The sequence below is a fragment of the Musca autumnalis genome, unplaced genomic scaffold (assembly GCF_047663935.1).
Source record: "Musca autumnalis isolate F117 unplaced genomic scaffold, ASM4766393v1 scaffold_2, whole genome shotgun sequence".
Taxonomy (NCBI): domain Eukaryota; kingdom Metazoa; phylum Arthropoda; class Insecta; order Diptera; family Muscidae; genus Musca; species Musca autumnalis.
The window spans coordinates 210,187,729-210,208,119 of record NW_027411755.1 but is presented as its reverse complement, the minus strand read 5'-3'; the positions used below and the strand labels follow the sequence as shown (position 1 = coordinate 210,208,119).

The 20,391-nt window shown below is 37.9% G+C and overlaps 1 protein-coding gene and 1 non-coding gene across 2 annotated transcripts in view; one reads left to right on the top strand and one right to left on the bottom strand.

Moving 5' to 3' along the window:
* tkv (serine/threonine receptor kinase thickveins) overlaps positions 1-20,391 on the bottom strand; it is a 723,071-nt gene that overhangs the window by 534,023 nt on the left and 168,657 nt on the right. The window lies entirely within an intron of this gene.
* Positions 1,263-1,333, top strand: TRNAG-GCC (transfer RNA glycine (anticodon GCC)). The gene has a single exon. It is a non-coding gene; the product is annotated as a tRNA-Gly (tRNA).

Below are 20,391 nucleotides of genomic sequence, written 5' to 3'. Positions count from 1 at the left end.
ATGGTTTTCTGTTTATAGAAGACCATTCACAGATCTTCCGTCTATAGATGACTTCTATGGACTTCTGTCTAGTTTCAGAAAAGTGGGGTGCCGGCCTGCCTTTCCTAGTTTGGTGATAGAGTTGCTATATATGCATACAAACACACACCCGTGTGAGGGGAATATTAGGGTTCGGCTTCAGTGACGCCACGCATCATCGAGACCACTCAGGCTAAATAATTCCAGATGCTGAATGACAATTCTTCCATACAGCGGTTTTAGGTTTATACCACCCATGATCGGTAGAGTAGGATTGGCGGGATATTTAAGCCCGCAATCCCTTTATTTAGGAATGCCCCTGCGAGTCTTCTTCTATAAGGTCTTCTTTCTATAGATCATCTTTAACAGGTGTCCTGCATATAGGCCTTTAGAAGAGCTTTCAACGGTCTCCTGTCTATACGAGATCTTTCAATATAATTCTGTCTATAGCGGAAGTTTTAACGGACGTCTTTCTTTCAGAGATATTCCGTCTATAGGACCTGTGAAGGTCTTCTGCCTGTAGAAGACCTCTGAAGGTCTTCTATAAATTATTTAAAAGTTTTTTATATACATTACAATCTTTGCCTATAATATATATTTGTTAATTTCAGCAAAAAACCACCTTCCCATCGTTTTAATTAAAAATTTTATAACAACTTCCAATAAAATTGCTAAACAGAAAAAAATTATTGTCTACACCCATTTTTATGTCTAAGAAATTAATCAATTTTCTAATCTTTAAGAGACGTTGTTTTGAGTTTGTTTGGCTCGTGTATATTCTTATCTTAACGACAAGCAGCAACCGCGAGCAGCAGTCATTTCTATTCATAGCGAGTAGTAAAGGGAGTAGTCTTTTATTTTTCAAAATAATGAAAATAAACAACAACAACAACAGCGAAAACGCATTGATATTGACAAATTTATTAACGCAGATAATGGCGCAATTTCATTCATTCATTTTTAAAGCGGTGGCTGAGAACCAGAACCATACAGACTAAGAGACTCCAATACAACTAACCCATCAACACCGCCACCACCACAACCACCCAAAGTCACGCCAATAGATTGTGAGGCATGAAACGAAATATCACCATAACCACCACACTTAGTCAGACAGTGAGTTACACAAACTCACCAACCCAACCCATCTGAACGCCAAAACACACATCGTAGCACTTCAGCCACCATCATCTGTATCCGGTTTGCTAATATTGTATAGTTTGTAGTTGTAGAGATTTGTATAAGCATCGGTGGTTCAGTGGTAGAATGCTCGCCTGCCACGCGGGCGGCCCGGGTTCGATTCCCGGCCGATGCAATTTAATTTTTATATTATTTTTTCAATTAAAAATTTTTTTAATAGAAAATTTTTGTTTTTCGTATAAATTTATTTTATTTTTGTAATCAAAATATGGACAGGTCATTTGATTTTCTTTAAATTGTGGCCTAACATGTAATTGGGGGCACATTGACAAGAGGGAGGTTTGCTATATGCTGAAGAACAGTTGTGGTTAAGAAAGTAGCACTAGATAAGGGTGATTTGAAAGACTTCGTTATAATCCACACCTAGGGGTCTATTGATGCTTGGGAAAAATATTGTTTAAAAACCCACACCTAGTGTTCTGTTGATGCTTGGGAAAAATATTGTTTAAAAATACACACCTAGGGATCTGTTGATGCTTGGGAAAATATTGTTGAAACATCCACGCCTAGGGGTCTGTTAATGCTTGGGAAAAATATTGTTGAAAAATCCACGAATAGGGGTCTGTTGATGCTTGGGAAAAATATTGTTTAAAAATCCACGCCTAGGAGTCTGTTGATGCTTGGGAAAAATATTGTTTAAAAATCCACGCCTAGGGGTCTGTTGATGCTTGGGAAAAATATTGTTTAAAAATCCACGCCTAGGGTTCTGTTGATGCTTGGGAAAAATATTGTTTAAAAATCCACGCCTAGGGTTCTGTTGATGCTTGGGAAAAATATTGTTTAAAAGTCCACGCCTAGGGGTCTGTTGATGATTGGGAAAAATATTGTTTAAAAATCCACGCCTAGGGGTCAGTTGATGCTTGGGAAAAAGATTGTTGAAAAATCCACGCCTAGGGGTCAGTTGATGCTTGGGAAAAAGATTGTTGAAAAATCCACGCCTAGGGGAATGTTGATGCTTGGGAAAAATATTGTTGAAAAATCCACGCCTAGGGGTCTGTTGATGCTTGGGAAAAATATTGTTTAAAATCCACGCCTAGGAGTCTGTTGATGCTTGGGAAAAATATTGTTTAAAATCCACGCCTAGTGGTCTGTCGATGCTTGGGAAAAATATTGTTTAAAAATCCAGGCCTATGGGTCTGTTGATGCTTGGGAAAAATTTTGTTTAAAAATCCACGCCTAGAGGTCTTTTGATGCTTGGGAAAAACATTGTTTAAAAATCCACACCTAGAGGTCTGTTGATGCTTGGGAAAAACATTGTTTAAAAATCCACGCCTGGGGTCTGTTGATGCTTGGGAAAAATATTGTTGAAAAATCCACGCCTGGGGTCTGTTGATGCTTGGGAAAAATATTGTTGAAAAATCCACGCCTAGGGGTCTGTTGATGCTTGGGAAAAATATTGTTTAAAAATCCACGCCTAGGGGTCTGTTGATGCTTGGGAAAAATATTGTTTAAAAATCCACGCCTAGGGGTCTGTTGATGCTTGGGAAAAATATTGTTTAAAAATCCACGCCTAGGGGTCTGTTGATGCTTGGGAAAAATATTGTTTAAAAATCCACGCCTAGGGGTCTGTTGATGCTTGGGAAAAATATTGTTTAAAAATCCACGCCTAGGGGTCTGTTGATGCTTGGGAAAAATATTGTTTAAAAATCCACGCCTAGGGGTCTGTTGATGCTTGGGAAAAATATTGTTTAAAAATCCACGCCTAGGGGTCTGTTGATGCTTGGGAAAAATATTGTTTAAAAATCCACGCCTAGGGGTCTGTTGATGCTTGGGAAAAATATTGTTTAAAAATCCACGCCTAGGGGTCTGTTGATGCTTGGGAAAAATATTGTTTAAAAATCCACGCCTAGGGGTCTGTTGATGCTTGGGAAAAATATTGTTTAAAAATCCACGCCTAGGGGTCTGTTGATGCTTGGGAAAAATATTGTTTAAAAATCCACGCCTAGGGGTCTGTTGATGCTTGGGAAAAATATTGTTTAAAAATCCACGCCTAGGGGTCTGTTGATGCTTGGGAAAAATATTGTTTAAAAATCCACGCCTAGGGGTCTGTTGATGCTTGGGAAAAATATTGTTTAAAAATCCACGCCTAGGGGTCTGTTGATGCTTGGGAAAAATATTGTTTAAAAATCCACGCCTAAGGGTCTGTTGATGCTTGGGAAAAATATTGTTTAAAAATCCACGCCTAGGGGTCTGTTGATGCTTGGGAAAAATATTGTTTAAAAATCCACGCCTAGAGGTCTTTTGATGCTTGGGAAAAACATTGTTTAAAAATCCACACCTAGAGGTCTGTTGATGCTTGGGAAAAACATTGTTTAAAAATCCACGCCTAGACGTCTGTTGATGATTGGGAAAAATATTGTTTAAAAATCCACGCCTAGACGTCTGTTGATGATTGGGAAAAATATTGTTTAAAAATCCAAGCCAAGAGGTCTGTTGATGATTGGGAAAAATATTGTTTAAAAATCCACGCCTAGACGTCTGTTGATGATTGGGAAAAATATTGTTTAAAAATCCAAGCCAAGAGGTCTGTTGATGATTGGGAAAAATATTGTTTAAAAATCCACGCCTAGACGTCTGTTGATGATTGGGAAAAATATTGTTTAAAAATCCAAGCCAAGAGGTCTGTTGATGATTGGGAAAAATATTGTTTAAAAATCCAAGCCAAGAGGTCTGTTGATGCTTGGGAAAAATATTGTTTAAAAATCCACGCCTAGAGGTCTGTTGATGATTGGGAAAAATATTGTTTAAAAATCCAAGCCAAGAGGTCTGTTGATGATTGGGAAAAATATTGTTTAAAAATCCAAGCCAAGAGGTCTGTTGATGCTTGGGAAAAATATTGTTTAAAAATCCACGCCTAGAGGTCTGTTGATGCTTGGGAAAAATATTGTTTAAAAAACCACGCCTAAGGGTCTGTTGATGCTTGGGAAAAATATTGTTTAAAAAACCACGCCTAAGGGTCTGTTGATGCTTGGGAAAAATATTGTTTAAAAAACCACGCCTAAGGGTCTGTTGATGCTTGGGAAAAATATTGTTTAAAAAACCACGCCTAAGGGTCTGTTGATGCTTGGGAAAAATATTGTTTAAAAATCCACGCCTAGGGGTCTGTTGATGCTTGGGAAAAATATTGTTTAAAAATCCACGCCTAGGGGTCTGTTGATGCTTGGGAAAAATATTGTTTAAAAATCCACGCCTAGGGGTCTGTTGATGCTTGGGAAAAATATTGTTTAAAAATCCACGCCTAGGGGTCTGTTGATGCTTGGGAAAAATATTGTTTAAAAATCCACGCCTAGGGGTCTGTTGATGCTTGGGAAAAATATTGTTTAAAAATCCAAGCCAAGAGGTCTGTTGATGATTGGGAAAAATATTGTTTAAAAATCCAAGCCAAGAGGTCTGTTGATGATTGGGAAAAATATTGTTTAAAAATCCAAGCCAAGAGGTCTGTTGATGATTGGGAAAAATATTGTTTAAAAATCCAAGCCAAGAGGTCTGTTGATGATTGGGAAAAATATTGTTTAAAAATCCAAGCCAAGAGGTCTGTTGATGCTTGGGAAAAATATTGTTTAAAAATCCACGCCTAGAGGTCTGTTGATGATTGGGAAAAATATTGTTTAAAAATCCAAGCCAAGAGGTCTGTTGATGATTGGGAAAAATATTGTTTAAAAATCCACGCCTAGACGTCTGTTGATGATTGGGAAAAATATTGTTTAAAAATCCAAGCCAAGAGGTCTGTTGATGCTTGGGAAAAATATTGTTTAAAAATCCACGCCTAGAGGTCTGTTGATGCTTGGGAAAAATATTGTTTAAAAAACCACGCCTAAGGGTCTGTTGATGCTTGGGAAAAATATTGTTTAAAAAACCACGCCTAAGGGTCTGTTGATGTTTGGGAAAAATATTGTTTAAAAAACCACGCCTAAGGGTCTGTTGATGCTTGGGAAAAATATTGTTTAAAAATCCACGCCTAGAGGTCTGTTGATGCTTGGGAAAAATATTGTTTAAAAATCCACGCCTAGGGGTCTGTTGATGCTTGGGAAAAATATTGTTTAAAAATCCACGCCTAGGGGTCTGTTGATGCTTGGGAAAAATATTGTTTAAAAATCCACGCCTAGGGGTCTGTTGATGCTTGGGAAAAATATTGTTTAAAAATCCACGCCTAGGGGTCTGATGATGCTTGGGAAAAACATTGTTTAAAAATCCACGCCTAGACGTCTGTTGATGATTGGGAAAAATATTGTTTAAAAATCCACGCCTAGACGTCTGTTGATGATTGGGAAAAATATTGTTTAAAAATCCAAGCCAAGAGGTCTGTTGATGATTGGGAAAAATATTGTTTAAAATCCAAGCCAAGAGGTCTGTTGATGCTTGGGAAAAATATTGTTTAAAAATCCACGCCTAGAGGTCTGTTGATGATTGGGAAAAATATTGTTTAAAAATCCAAGCCAAGAGGTCTGTTGATGATTGGGAAAAATATTGTTTAAAAATCCACGCCTAGAGGTCTGTTGATGATTGGGAAAAATATTGTTTAAAAATCCAAGCCAAGAGGTCTGTTGATGCTTGGGAAAAATATTGTTTAAAAATCCACGCCTAGAGGTCTGTTGATGATTGGGAAAAATATTGTTTAAAAATCCAAGCCAAGAGGTCTGTTGATGATTGGGAAAAATATTGTTTAAAAATCCACGCCTAGACGTCTGTTGATGATTGGGAAAAATATTGTTTAAAAATCCAAGCCAAGAGATCTGTTGATGCTTGGGAAAAATATTGTTTAAAAATCCACGCCTAGAGGTCTGTTGATGCTTGGGAAAAATATTGTTTAAAAAACCACGCCTAAGGGTCTGTTGATGCTTGGGAAAAATATTGTTTAAAAAACCACGCCTAAGGGTCTGTTGATGCTTGGGAAAAATATTGTTTAAAAAACCACGCCTAAGGGTCTGTTGATGCTTGGGAAAAATATTGTTTAAAAATCCACGCCTAGAGGTCTGTTGATGCTTGGGAAAAATATTGTTTAAAAATCCACGCCTAGGGGTCTGTTGATGCTTGGGAAAAATATTGTTTAAAAATCCACGCCTAGGGGTCTGTTGATGCTTGGGAAAAATATTGTTTAAAAATCCACGCCTAGGGGTCTGTTGATGCTTGGGAAAAACATTGTTTAAAAATCCACGCCTAGACGTCTGTTGATGCTTGGGAAAAACATTGTTTAAAAATCCACGCCTAGACGTCTGTTGATGATTGGGAAAAATATTGTTTAAAAATCCACGCCTAGACGTCTGTTGATGATTGGGAAAAATATTGTTTAAAAATCCAAGCCAAGAGGTCTGTTGATGATTGGGAAAAATATTGTTTAAAAATCCAAGCCAAGAGGTCTGTTGATGCTTGGGAAAAATATTGTTTAAAAATCCACGCCTAGAGGTCTGTTGATGATTGGGAAAAATATTGTTTAAAAATCCAAGCCAAGAGGTCTGTTGATGCTTGGGAAAAATATTGTTTAAAAATCCACGCCTAGAGGTCTGTTGATGATTGGGAAAAATATTGTTTAAAAATCCAAGCCAAGAGGTCTGTTGATGATTGGGAAAAATATTGTTTAAAAAACCACGCCTAAGGGTCTGTTGATGCTTGGGAAAAATATTGTTTAAAAAACCACGCCTAAGGGTCTGTTGATGCTTGGGAAAAATATTGTTTAAAAAACCACGCCTAAGGGTCTGTTGATGCTTGGGAAAAATATTGTTTAAAAAACCACGCCTAAGGGTCTGTTGATGCTTGGGAAAAATATTGTTTAAAAATCCACGCCTAGGGGTCTGTTGATGCTTGGGAAAAATATTGTTTAAAAATCCACGCCTAGGGGTCTGTTGATGCTTGGGAAAAATATTGTTTAAAAATCCACGCCTAGGGGTCTGTTGATGCTTGGGAAAAATATTGTTTAAAAATCCACGCCTAGGGGTCTGTTGATGCTTGGGAAAAATATTGTTTAAAAATCCACGCCTAGGGGTCTGTTGATGCTTGGGAAAAATATTGTTTAAAAATCCAAGCCAAGAGGTCTGTTGATGATTGGGAAAAATATTGTTTAAAAATCCAAGCCAAGAGGTCTGTTGATGATTGGGAAAAATATTGTTTAAAAATCCAAGCCAAGAGGTCTGTTGATGATTGGGAAAAATATTGTTTAAAAATCCAAGCCAAGAGGTCTGTTGATGATTGGGAAAAATATTGTTTAAAAATCCAAGCCAAGAGGTCTGTTGATGCTTGGGAAAAATATTGTTTAAAAATCCACGCCTAGAGGTCTGTTGATGATTGGGAAAAATATTGTTTAAAAATCCAAGCCAAGAGGTCTGTTGATGATTGGGAAAAATATTGTTTAAAAATCCACGCCTAGACGTCTGTTGATGATTGGGAAAAATATTGTTTAAAAATCCAAGCCAAGAGGTCTGTTGATGCTTGGGAAAAATATTGTTTAAAAATCCACGCCTAGAGGTCTGTTGATGCTTGGGAAAAATATTGTTTAAAAAACCACGCCTAAGGGTCTGTTGATGCTTGGGAAAAATATTGTTTAAAAAACCACGCCTAAGGGTCTGTTGATGTTTGGGAAAAATATTGTTTAAAAAACCACGCCTAAGGGTCTGTTGATGCTTGGGAAAAATATTGTTTAAAAATCCACGCCTAGAGGTCTGTTGATGCTTGGGAAAAATATTGTTTAAAAATCCACGCCTAGGGGTCTGTTGATGCTTGGGAAAAATATTGTTTAAAAATCCACGCCTAGGGGTCTGTTGATGCTTGGGAAAAATATTGTTTAAAAATCCACGCCTAGGGGTCTGTTGATGCTTGGGAAAAATATTGTTTAAAAATCCACGCCTAGGGGTCTGTTGATGCTTGGGAAAAACATTGTTTAAAAATCCACGCCTAGACGTCTGTTGATGATTGGGAAAAATATTGTTTAAAAATCCACGCCTAGACGTCTGTTGATGATTGGGAAAAATATTGTTTAAAAATCCAAGCCAAGAGGTCTGTTGATGATTGGGAAAAATATTGTTTAAAATCCAAGCCAAGAGGTCTGTTGATGCTTGGGAAAAATATTGTTTAAAAATCCACGCCTAGAGGTCTGTTGATGATTGGGAAAAATATTGTTTAAAAATCCAAGCCAAGAGGTCTGTTGATGATTGGGAAAAATATTGTTTAAAAATCCACGCCTAGAGGTCTGTTGATGATTGGGAAAAATATTGTTTAAAAATCCAAGCCAAGAGGTCTGTTGATGCTTGGGAAAAATATTGTTTAAAAATCCACGCCTAGAGGTCTGTTGATGATTGGGAAAAATATTGTTTAAAAATCCAAGCCAAGAGGTCTGTTGATGATTGGGAAAAATATTGTTTAAAAATCCACGCCTAGACGTCTGTTGATGATTGGGAAAAATATTGTTTAAAAATCCAAGCCAAGAGGTCTGTTGATGCTTGGGAAAAATATTGTTTAAAAATCCACGCCTAGAGGTCTGTTGATGATTGGGAAAAATATTGTTTAAAAATCCAAGCCAAGAGGTCTGTTGATGATTGGGAAAAATATTGTTTAAAAATCCACGCCTAGAGGTCTGTTGATGATTGGGAAAAATATTGTTTAAAAATCCAAGCCAAGAGGTCTGTTGATGATTGGGAAAAATATTGTTTAAAAATCCACGCCTAGACGTCTGTTGATGATTGGGAAAAATATTGTTTAAAAATCCAAGCCAAGAGGTCTGTTGATGCTTGGGAAAAATATTGTTTAAAAATCCACGCCTAGAGGTCTGTTGATGCTTGGGAAAAATATTGTTTAAAAAACCACGCCTAAGGGTCTGTTGATGCTTGGGAAAAATATTGTTTAAAAAACCACGCCTAAGGGTCTGTTGATGCTTGGGAAAAATATTGTTTAAAAAACCACGCCTAAGGGTCTGTTGATGCTTGGGAAAAATATTGTTTAAAAATCCACGCCTAGAGGTCTGTTGATGCTTGGGAAAAATATTGTTTAAAAATCCACGCCTAGGGGTCTGTTGATGCTTGGGAAAAATATTGTTTAAAAATCCACGCCTAGGGGTCTGTTGATGCTTGGGAAAAATATTGTTTAAAAATCCACGCCTAGGGGTCTGTTGATGCTTGGGAAAAATATTGTTTAAAAATCCACGCCTAGGGGTCTGTTGATGCTTGGGAAAAACATTGTTTAAAAATCCACGCCTAGACGTCTGTTGATGATTGGGAAAAATATTGTTTAAAAATCCACGCCTAGACGTCTGTTGATGATTGGGAAAAATATTGTTTAAAAATCCAAGCCAAGAGGTCTGTTGATGATTGGGAAAAATATTGTTTAAAAATCCACGCCTAGACGTCTGTTGATGATTGGGAAAAATATTGTTTAAAAATCCAAGCCAAGAGGTCTGTTGATGATTGGGAAAAATATTGTTTAAAAATCCACGCCTAGAGGTCTGTTGATGATTGGGAAAAATATTGTTTAAAAATCCAAGCCAAGAGGTCTGTTGATGATTGGGAAAAATATTGTTTAAAAATCCACGCCTAGACGTCTGTTGATGATTGGGAGAAATATTGTTTAAAAATCCAAGCCAAGAGGTCTGTTGATGCTTGGGAAAAATATTGTTTAAAAATCTACGCCTAGAGGTCTGTTGATGCTTGGGAAAAATATTGTTTAAAAAACCACGCCTAAGGGTCTGTTGATGCTTGGGAAAAATATTGTTTAAAAAACCACGCCTAAGGGTCTTTTGATGCTTGGGAAAAATATTGTTTAAAAATCCACGCATAGAGGTCTGTTGATGCTTGGGAAAAATATTGTTTAAAAATCCACGCCTAGGGGTCTGTTGATGCTTGGGAAAAATATTGTTTAAAAATCCACGCCTAGGGGTCAGTTGATGCTTTGGAAAAATATTGTTTAAAAATCCACGCCTAGGGGTCTGTTGATGCTTGGGAAAAATATTGTTTAAAAATCCACGCCTAGGGGTCAGTTGATGCTTTGGAAAAATATTGTTTAAAAATCCACGCCTAGAGGTCTGTTGATGCTTGGGAAAAATATTGTTTAAAAATCCACGCCTAGGGGTCTGTTGATGCTTGGGAAAAGTATTGTTTAAAAATCCACGCCTAGGGGTCAGTTGATGCTTTGGAAAAATATTGCTTGAAAATCCACGCCTAGGGGTCTGCTGATGATTGGGAAAAATATTGTTTAAAAATCCACGCCTAGGAGTCTGTTGATGATAGGGAAAAATATTGTTTAAAAATCCACGCCTAGGGGTCTGTTGATGATAGGGAAAAATATTGTTAAAAATCCACGCCTAGGGGTCTGTCGATGCTTGGCAAAAATATTGTTTAAAACTCAACTCCTAGGGGTCTGCTGATGCTTGAGAAAAATGTTGTTTAAAAATGCACACCTAGGGATCTGTTGATGCTTGGGAAAAATTTTGTTTAAAACTCCACACCTAGGGGTCTGTCGAGGCTTGGGAAAAATATTGTTTAAAAATCCACGCCTAGGGGTCTGTTGATGCTTGGGAAAATATTGTTTAAAAATCCAATCCTACGGCTCTGTTGATGCTTAGGAAAAATGTTGTTTAAAAATGCACACCTAGGAATCTGTTAATGCTTGGGAAAAATGTTGTTTAAAACTCCACACCTAGGGGTCTGTCGAGGCTTGGGAAAATTATTGTTTAAAATGCACAAATAGGGATCTGTTGATGCTTGGGAAAAATGTTGTTTAAAAATCCACGCCCAGAGGTCTGTTGATGCTTGGGAAAAATATTGTTTAAAAATCCACGCCTAGAGGTCTGTTGATGCTTGGGAAAAATATTGTTTAAAAATCCACGCCTAGAGGTCTGTTGATGCTTGGGAAAAATATTGTTTAAAAATCCACGCCTAGAGGTCTGTTGATGCTTGGGAAAAATATTGTTTAAAAATCCACGCCTAGAGGTCTGTTGATGCTTGGGAAAAATATTTTTTAAAAATCCACGCCTAGAGGTCTGTTGATGCTTGGGAAAAATATTGTTTAAAAATCCACGCCTAGGGGTCAGTTGATGCTTTGGAAAAATATTGTTTAAAAATCCACGCCTAGAGGTCTGTTGATGCTTGGGAAAAATATTGTTTAAAAATCCACGCCTAGGGGTCTGTTGATGCTTGGGAAAAATATTGTTTAAAAATCCACGCCTAGGGGTCAGTTGATGCTTTGGAAAAATATTGTTTAAAAATCCACGCCTATGGGTCTGTTGATGGTTGGGAAAAATATTGTTTAAAAATCCACGCCTGGGGGTCTGTTAATGCTTGGGATAATATTGTTTAAAAATCCAATCCTACGGGTCTGTTGATGCTTGGGAAAAATGTTGTTTAAAAATGCACACCTAGGTGTCTGTTGACGCTTGGGAAAAATATTGTTTAAAAATCCACGCCTAGTGGTCTGTTGATGCTTGGAAAAATATTGTTTAAAAATCCACTCCTACGGGTCTGTTGATGCTTGGGAAAAATGTTGTTTAAAAATGCACACCTAGGTGTCTGTCGACGCTTGGGAAAAATATTGTTTAAAAATCCACGCCTAGTGGTCTGTTGATGCTTGGAAAAATATTGTTTAAAAATCCACGCCTAGCGGTCTGTTGATGCTTGGGAAAAATATTGTTTAAAAATCCACGCCTAGGGGTCTGTTGATGCTTGGGAAAGATATTGTTTAAAAATCCACGCCTAGAGGTCTGTTGATGCTTGGGAAAAATATTGTTTAAAAATCCACGCCTAGGGGTCAGTTGATGCTTTGGAAAAATATTGTTTAAAAATCCACGCCTAGAGGTCTGTTGATGCTTGGGAAAAATATTGTTTAAAAATCCACGCCTAGGGGTCAGTTGATGCTTTGGAAAAATATTGTTTAAACATACACGCCTATGGGTCTGTTGATGCTTGGGAAAAATATTGTTTAAAAATCCACGCCTAGGGGTCAGTTGATGCTTTGGAAAAATATTGTTTAAACATCCACGCCTATGGGTCTGTTGATGCTTGGGAAAAATATTGTTTAAAAATCCACGCCTAGGGGTCAGTTGATGCTTTGGAAAAATATTGTTTAAACATCCACGCCTATGGGTCTGTTGATGCTTGGGAAAAATATTGTTTAAAAATCCACGCCTAGGGGTCTGTTGATGCTTGGGAAAAATATTGTTTAAAAATCCACGCCTAGGGTTCTGTTGATGCTTGGGAAAAATATTGTTTAAAAATCCACGCCTAGGGGTCTGTTGATGCTTGGGAAAAATATTGTTTAAAAATCCACGCCTAGGGGTCTGTTGATGCTTGGGAAAAATATTGTTTAAACATCCACGCCTATGGGTCTGTTGATGCTTGGGAAAAATATTGTTTAAAAATCCACGCCTAGGGGTCTGTTGATGCTTGGGAAAAATATTGTTTAAAAATCCACGCCTAGGGGTCTGTTGATGCTTGGGAAAAATATTGTTTAAACATCCACGCCTATGGGTCTGTTGATGCTTGGGAAAAATATTGTTTAAACATCCACGCCTATGGGTCTGTTGATGCTTGTGAAAAATATTGTTTAAAAATCCACGCCTAGGGGTCAGTTGATGCTTTGGAAAAATATTGTTTAAACATCCACGCCTATGGGTCTGTTGACGCTTGGGAAAAATATTGTTTAAAAATCCACGCCTAGGGGTCTGTTGATGCTTGGGAAAAATATTGTTTAAAAATCCACGCCTAGGGGTCTGTTGATGCTTGGGAAAAATATTGTTTAAAAATCCACGCCTAGGGGTCTGTTGATGCTTGGGAAAAATATTGTTTAAAAATCCACGCCTAGGGGTCTGTTGATGCTTGGGAAAAATATTGTTTAAAAATCCACGCCTAGGGGTCTGTTGATACTTGGGAAAAATATTGTTTAAAAATCCACGCCTAGGGGTCTGTTGATGCTTGGGAAAAATATTGTTTAAACATCCACGCCTATGGGTCTGTTGATGCTTGGGAAAAATATTGTTTAAAAATCCACGCCTAGGGGTCTGTTGATACTTGGGAAAAATATTGTTTAAAAATCCACGCCTAGGGGTCTGTTGATGCTTGGGAAAAATATTGTTTAAAAATCCACGCCTAGGGGTCTGTTGATGCTTGGGAAAAATATTGTTTAAAAATCCACGCCTAGGGGTCTGTTGATGCTTGGGAAAAATATTGTTTAAACATCCACGCCTATGGGTATGTTGATGCTTGGGGAAAATATTGTTTAAAAATCCACGCTTAGGGGTCTGTTGATGCTTGGGAAAAATATTGTTTAAAAATCCACGCCTAGGGGTCTGTTGATGCTTGGGAAAAATATTGTTTAAAAATCCACGCCTAGGGGTCTGTTGATGCTTGGGAAAAATATTGTTTAAAAATCCACGCCTAGGGGTCTGTTGATGCTTGGGAAAAATATTGTTTAAAAATCCACGCCTAGGGGTCTGTTGATGCTTGGGAAAAATATTGTTTAAAAATCCACGCCTAGGGGTCTGTTGATGCTTGGGAAAAATATTGTTTAAAAATCCACGCCTAGGGGTCTGTTGATGCTTGGGAAAAATATTGTTTAAAAATCCACGCCTAGGGGTCTGTTGATGCTTGGGAAAAATATTGTTTAAAAATCCACGCCTAGGGGTCTTTTGATGCTTGGGAAAAATATTGTTTAAAAATCTACGCCTAGGGGTCTGTTGATGCTTAGGAAAAATATTGTTTAAAAATCCACGCCTAGGGGTCTGTTGATGCTTGGGAAAAATATTGTTTAAAAATCCACGCCTAGGGGTCTGTTGATGCTTGGGAAAAATATTGTTTAAAAATCCACGCCGAGGGGTCTGTTAATGGTTGAGACAAAATTGTTTAAATATCCACGCCTAGGGGGCAGTTAATGCATGAGACAAAATTGTTTAAAAATCCATGAGACAAAATTGTTTAAAAATCCACGCCTCGGGGTCTGTTGATGCTTGGGAATAATATTGTTTAAATATCCACGCCTAGGGGGCAGTTAATGCATGAGACAAAATTGTTTAAAAATCCATGAGACAAAATTGTTTAAAAATCCACGCCTCGGGATCTGTTGATGCTTGGGAATAATATTGTTTAAAAATCCACGCCTCGGGGTCTGTTGATGCTTGGGAATAATATTGTTTAAAAATCCACGCCTCGGGGTCTGTTGATGCTTGGGAATAATATTGTTTAAAAATCCACGCCTCGGGGTCTGTTGATGCTTGGGAATAATATTGTTTAAAAATCCACGCCTCGGGGTCTGTTGATGCTTGGGAATAATATTGTTTAAAAATCCACGCCTCGGGGTCTGTTGATGCTTGGGAATAATATTGTTTAAAAATCCACGCCTCGGGGTCTGTTGATGCTTGGGAATAATATTGTTTAAAAATCCACGCCTAGGGGTCTGTTGATGCTTGGAAAAAATAGTGTTTAAAAATCCACGCCTAGGGGTCTGTTGATGCTTGGGAAAAATATTGTTGAAAAATCCACACCTAGGGGTCCGTTGATGCTTGGGAGAATTATTGTTTAAAAATCCACTCCTAGGGGTCTGTTGATGCTTAGGAAAAATATTTTTTGACGCCCCCTTTCTATACCTCTGCTATCTTTCTGGGCAAAACTGCCTTAAATCGTTCGTAATTCATTCGTACACATGTATAGCACAACTGTTATTTTTAATATATGTAGACCAGACACCAGGCAACCAACCGCAGCACCGTACCACATCGTGGACCGAATAAAAGATAACGTTTAAAATGAAATGTTGCCACAAATTAGTCTTCATTATGTCAATAAATCATTGTTTGAAGTCAACAGCAACAACTGCGGTAAAAGCTGGAAAAAAACTATCGGACGGACATAAACAATTTAATAGAGTTAAAACAAGATCTTTGGGGAGGAACATTCATGCGTGAGCTATTAATAACACCATCGTCGAGTCGAATCTATTATGGAAATTTTGCAATTGCAAAAAAAAATTTGGTATGGGAAGTTAAAGGAAAAGATGTCCAGTACCCTTTAACTTAATAACCTGTTGAGGTTCTTTAACTAATTAGAGGTGGTAGAGTACATAAGTTCCACCCAAGCGTCTGGTACACAAACTCGCGGACTTTCTCGTTCTTTCCTAGGCGCATAGACCTATGTGTCTCACCGTCTGGACTGTGAGGACTTTTTGCTCAATATGTACATTGATTGGATGTTCACTCTCCGTCTTCACTAATTACGACGTATTAAGCCTGTACAACGACTCATCAGTGGCAGTTAGTAAAGACGGAGAGTAAATATTAATTTCATGTACACATGGATAGCGTGGCATTTGCAGCGACTTTCATCTTTCACATTGAGGAAGCGCTTATGAGTATTAACTCTCCGTCTTCACTAATTGCGACATATTAAACCGTTAAACGAAGTTGTTCATCAGTCGCAGTTAGTGAAGACGGAGAGTAAATATTAATTTCATGTACACATGAATAGCGTGGCATTTTCAGTGGCTTTCATCTTCACATTGAAAAAACGCTTATGAATATTTACTCTCCGTCTTTACTTATTGCGACGCATTAAGTTATTGTACAAAGTGACTCACCAGTCGCAGTTATTGACGACGTAGAGTAAATATTCTTTTCACATGACAAGCGTGGCATTTTCACTGACTTTCATATTTTCGAAAAAGGAACAAAGAAAACATTACTTCTCGAATAATTTCTTCCAATTTGCATACCTTCCATCTACCCGGCATATGTGAAAATTATTTATGTACACAAAGAAACTGCATATTCATTGAATCGTTTAAAATTTTCATATTTTTCAGCAAAGAAAGCCATAACCCAGACAACGATCTATGAAAGCGTTATAGCGCAGCAATCAATTTGTTATGAATGCTTTGCAATTTGCCAATCTTTTTTTTTTTTTTTTGCTTTTGCTAAAAATAGAAAGGCAATTATTATGTCTACGACCAATGAAGAAGCAAAGGAGAAGATGTCAAACGTGTTGTGTTAATAGAGAATTACGAGGATGATCAATGGGGTGTCGCCTGGCCAGCAGACGGACATTCGTTGATGATATTGTTTAATATAGTTTTAAACAATTTAAAAAGAAAAAAAAACACAAGGACCTGAATTTTGCATCAACGCATAATGCGGAAGTTGTCAAATTAGAAAATGATGGGTACAACTTTTCGCAGTCTAATCGATGGTAATAAATTACTACGAGCAGTTTTGAGTATCCTAACATATTATTTACGGAGAGTTTATGGTACGGTAAGAAATTACTTTTGGCGGGAAATAGAGGCATACATATGGTGTTTTAAAGACTATATTTTAAGGCATCATCGGACGACAAGGCGTGGATTTTGAGACATTATTTTTTAAGCATCAACAGACCCCTAGATGGGGACTTTTAAACAAAAATTTTCCCATGTATCAATAGACTTCCAGGCGTTGATTTTTAAACAAAATTTGTCAAGCATTAACAGACCCCTAGGCGTGGATTTTTAAACAATTTTGTCTCCAGCATTAACGGAGCCCTAGGCGTCGATTTTTAAACAATTTTGTCTCCAGCATTAACGGAGCCCTAGGCGTGGATTTTTAAACAATTTTGTCTCCAGCATTAACGGAGCCCTAGGCGTGGATTTTTAAACAATTTTGTCTCCAGCATTAACGGAGCCCTAGGCGTGGATTTTTAAACAATTTTGTCTCCAGCATTAACGGAGCCCTAGGCGTGGATTTTTAAACAATTTTGTCTCCAGCATTAACGGAGCCCTAGGCGTGGATTTTTAAACAATTTTGTCTCCAGCATTAACGGAGCCCTAGGCGTGGATTTTTAAACAATTTTGTCTCCAGCATTAACGGAGCCCTAGGCGTGGATTTTTAAACAATTTTGTCTCCAGCATTAACGGAGCCCTAGGCGTGGATTTTTAAACAATTTTGTCTCCAGCATTAACGGAGCCCTAGGAGTGGATTTTTAAACAATTTTGTCTCCAGCATTAACGGAGCCCTAGGCGTGGATTTTTAAACAATTTTGTCTACAGCATTAACGGAGCCCTAGGCGTGGATTTTTAAACAATTTTGTCTCCAGCCTTAACGGAGCCCTAGGCGTGGATTTTTAAACAATTTTGTCTCCAGCATTAACGGAGCCCTAGGCGTGGATTTTTAAACAATTTTGTCTCCAGCATTAACGGAGCCCTACGCGTGGATTTTTAAACAATTTTGTCTCCAGCATTAACGGAGCCCTACGCGTGGATTTTTAAACAATTTTGTCTCCAGCATTAACGGAGCCCTAGGCGTGGATTTTTAAACAATTTTGTCTCCAGCATTAACGGAGCCCTAGGCGTGGATTTTTAAACAATTTTGTCTCCAGCATTAACGGAGCCCTAGGCGTGGATTTTTAAACAATTTTGTCTCCAGCATTAACGGAGCCCTAGGCGTGGATTTTTAAACAATTTTGTCTCCAGCATTAACGGAGCCCTAGGCGTGGATTTTTAAGCAATTTTGTCTCCAGCATTAACGGAGCCCTAGGCGTGGATTTTTAAACAATTTTGTCTCCAGCATTAACAAACCCACCCCTAGGCGTGGATTTCTAAACAATTTTGTCTCAAGCATTAACAGACCTACCCCTAGGCGTGGATTTTTAAACAATTTTGTCTCAAGCATTAACAAACCCACCCCTAGGCGTGGATTTCTAAACAATTTTGTCTCAAGCATTAACCGACCTACCCCTAGGCGTGGATTTTTAAACAGTTTTGTTTCAAGCATTAACAGACACACCTAGGCGTGGATTTTTAAACAATTTTGTCTCAAGCATTAACAGACCCACCCCTAGAAGTGGATTTTTAAACAATTTTGTCTCAAGCATTAACAGAATCCTAGGCGTGGATTTTTATACAATTTTGTCTCAAGCATTAACAGACCCCTAGGCGTGGATTTTTAAACAATTTTGTCTCAAGCATTAACAGACCCCTAGGCGTGGATTTTTAAACAATTTTGTCTCAAGCATTAACAGACCCCTAGGCGTGGATTTTTAAACAATTTTGTCTCAAGCATTAACAGAATCCTAGGCTTGGATTTTTAAACAATTTTGTCTCAAGCATTAACAGACCCCTAGGCGTGGATTTTTAAACAATTTTGTCTCAAGCATTAACAGACCCCTAGGCGTGGATTTTTAAACAATTTTGTCTCAAGCATTAACAGACCCCTAGGCGTGGATTTTTAAACAATTTTGTCTCAAGCATTAACAGACCCCTAAGCGTGGATTTTTAAACAATTTTGTCTCAAGCATTAACAGACCCCTAGGCGTGGATTTTTAAACAATTTTGTCTCAAGCATTAACAGACCCCTAGGCGTGGATTTTTAAACAATTTTGTCTCAAGCATTAACAGACCCCTAAGCGTGCATTTTTAAACAATTTTGTCTCAAGCATTAACAGACCCCTAGGCGTGGATTTTTAAACAATTTTGTCTCAAGCATTAACAGACCCCTAGGCGTGGCTTTTTAAACAATTTTGTCTCAAGCATTAACAGACCCCTAGGCGTGGATTTTTAAACAATTTTGTCTCAAGCATTAACAGACCCCTAGGCGTGGATTTTTAAACAACTTTGTCTCAAGCATTAACAGACCCCTAGGCGTGGATTTTTAAACAATTTTGTCTCAAGCATTAACAGACCCCTAGGCGTGGATTTTTAAACAATTTTGTCTTAAGCATTAACAGACCCCTAGGCGTGGATTTTTAAACAATTTTGTCTCCAGCATTAACGGAGCCCTAGGCGTGGATTTTTAAACAATTTTGTCTCCAGCATTAACGGAGCCCTAGGCGTGGATTTTTAAGCAATTTTGTCTCCAGCATTAACGGAGCCCTAGGCGTGGATTTTTAAACAATTTTGTCTCCAGCATTAACAAACCCACCCCTAGGCGTGGATTTCTAAACAATTTTGTCTCAAGCATTAACAGACCTACCCCTAGGCGTGGATTTTTAAACAATTTTGTCTCAAGCATTAACAAACCCACCCCTAGGCGTGGATTTCTAAACAATTTTGTCTCAAGCATTAACCGACCTACCCCTAGGCGTGGATTTTTAAACAGTTTTGTTTCAAGCATTAACAGACACACCTAGGCGTGGATTTTTAAACAGTTTTGTTTCAAGCATTAACAGACACACCTAGGCGTGGATTTTTAAACAATTTTGTCTCAAGCATTAACAGACCCACCCCTAGAAGTGGATTTTTAAACAATTTTGTCTCAAGCATTAACAGAATCCTAGGCGTGGATTTTTATACAATTTTGTCTCAAGCATTACCAGACCCCTAGGCGTGGATTTTTAAACAATTTTGTCTCAAGCATTAACAGACCCCTAGGCGTGGATTTTTAAACAATTTTGTCTCAAGCATTAACAGACCCCTAGGCGTGGATTTTTAAACAATTTTGTCTCAAGCATTAACAGAATCCTAGGCTTGGATTTTTAAACAATTTTGTCTCAAGCATTAACAGACCCCTAGGCGTGGATTTTTAAACAATTTTGTCTCAAGCATTAACAGACCCCTAGGCGTGGATTTTTAAACAATTTTGTCTCAAGCATTAACAGACCCCTAGGCGTGGATTTTTAAACAATTTTGTCTCAAGCATTAACAGACCCCTAAGCGTGCATTTTTAAACAATTTTGTCTCAAGCATTAACAGACCCCTAGGCGTGGATTTTTAAACAATTTTGTCTCAAGCATTAACAGACCCCTAGGCGTGGCTTTTTAAACAATTTTGTCTCAAACATTAACAGATCCCTAGGCGTGGATTTTTAAACAATTTTGTCTCAAGCATTAACAGATCCCTAGGCGTGGATTTTTAAACAATTTTGTCTCAAGCATTAACAGACCCCTAGGCGTGGATTTTTAAACAATTTTGTCTCAAGCATTAACAGACCCCTAGGCGTGGATTTTTAAACAACTTTGTCTCAAGCATTAACAGACCCCTAGGCGTGGATTTTTAAACAATTTTGTCTCAAGCATTAACAGACCCCTAGGCGTGGATTTTTAAACAATTTTGTCTTAAGCATTAACAGACCCCTAGGCGTGGATTTTAAAACAATTTTGTTTCAAGCATTAACAGACCCCTAGGTGTGGATTTTTAAACAATTTTTGTCTCAAGCATTAACAGACCCCTAGTCGTGGATTTTTAAACAATTTTGTCTCAAGCATTAACATACCCCTAGGCGTGGATTTTTAAACAATTTTG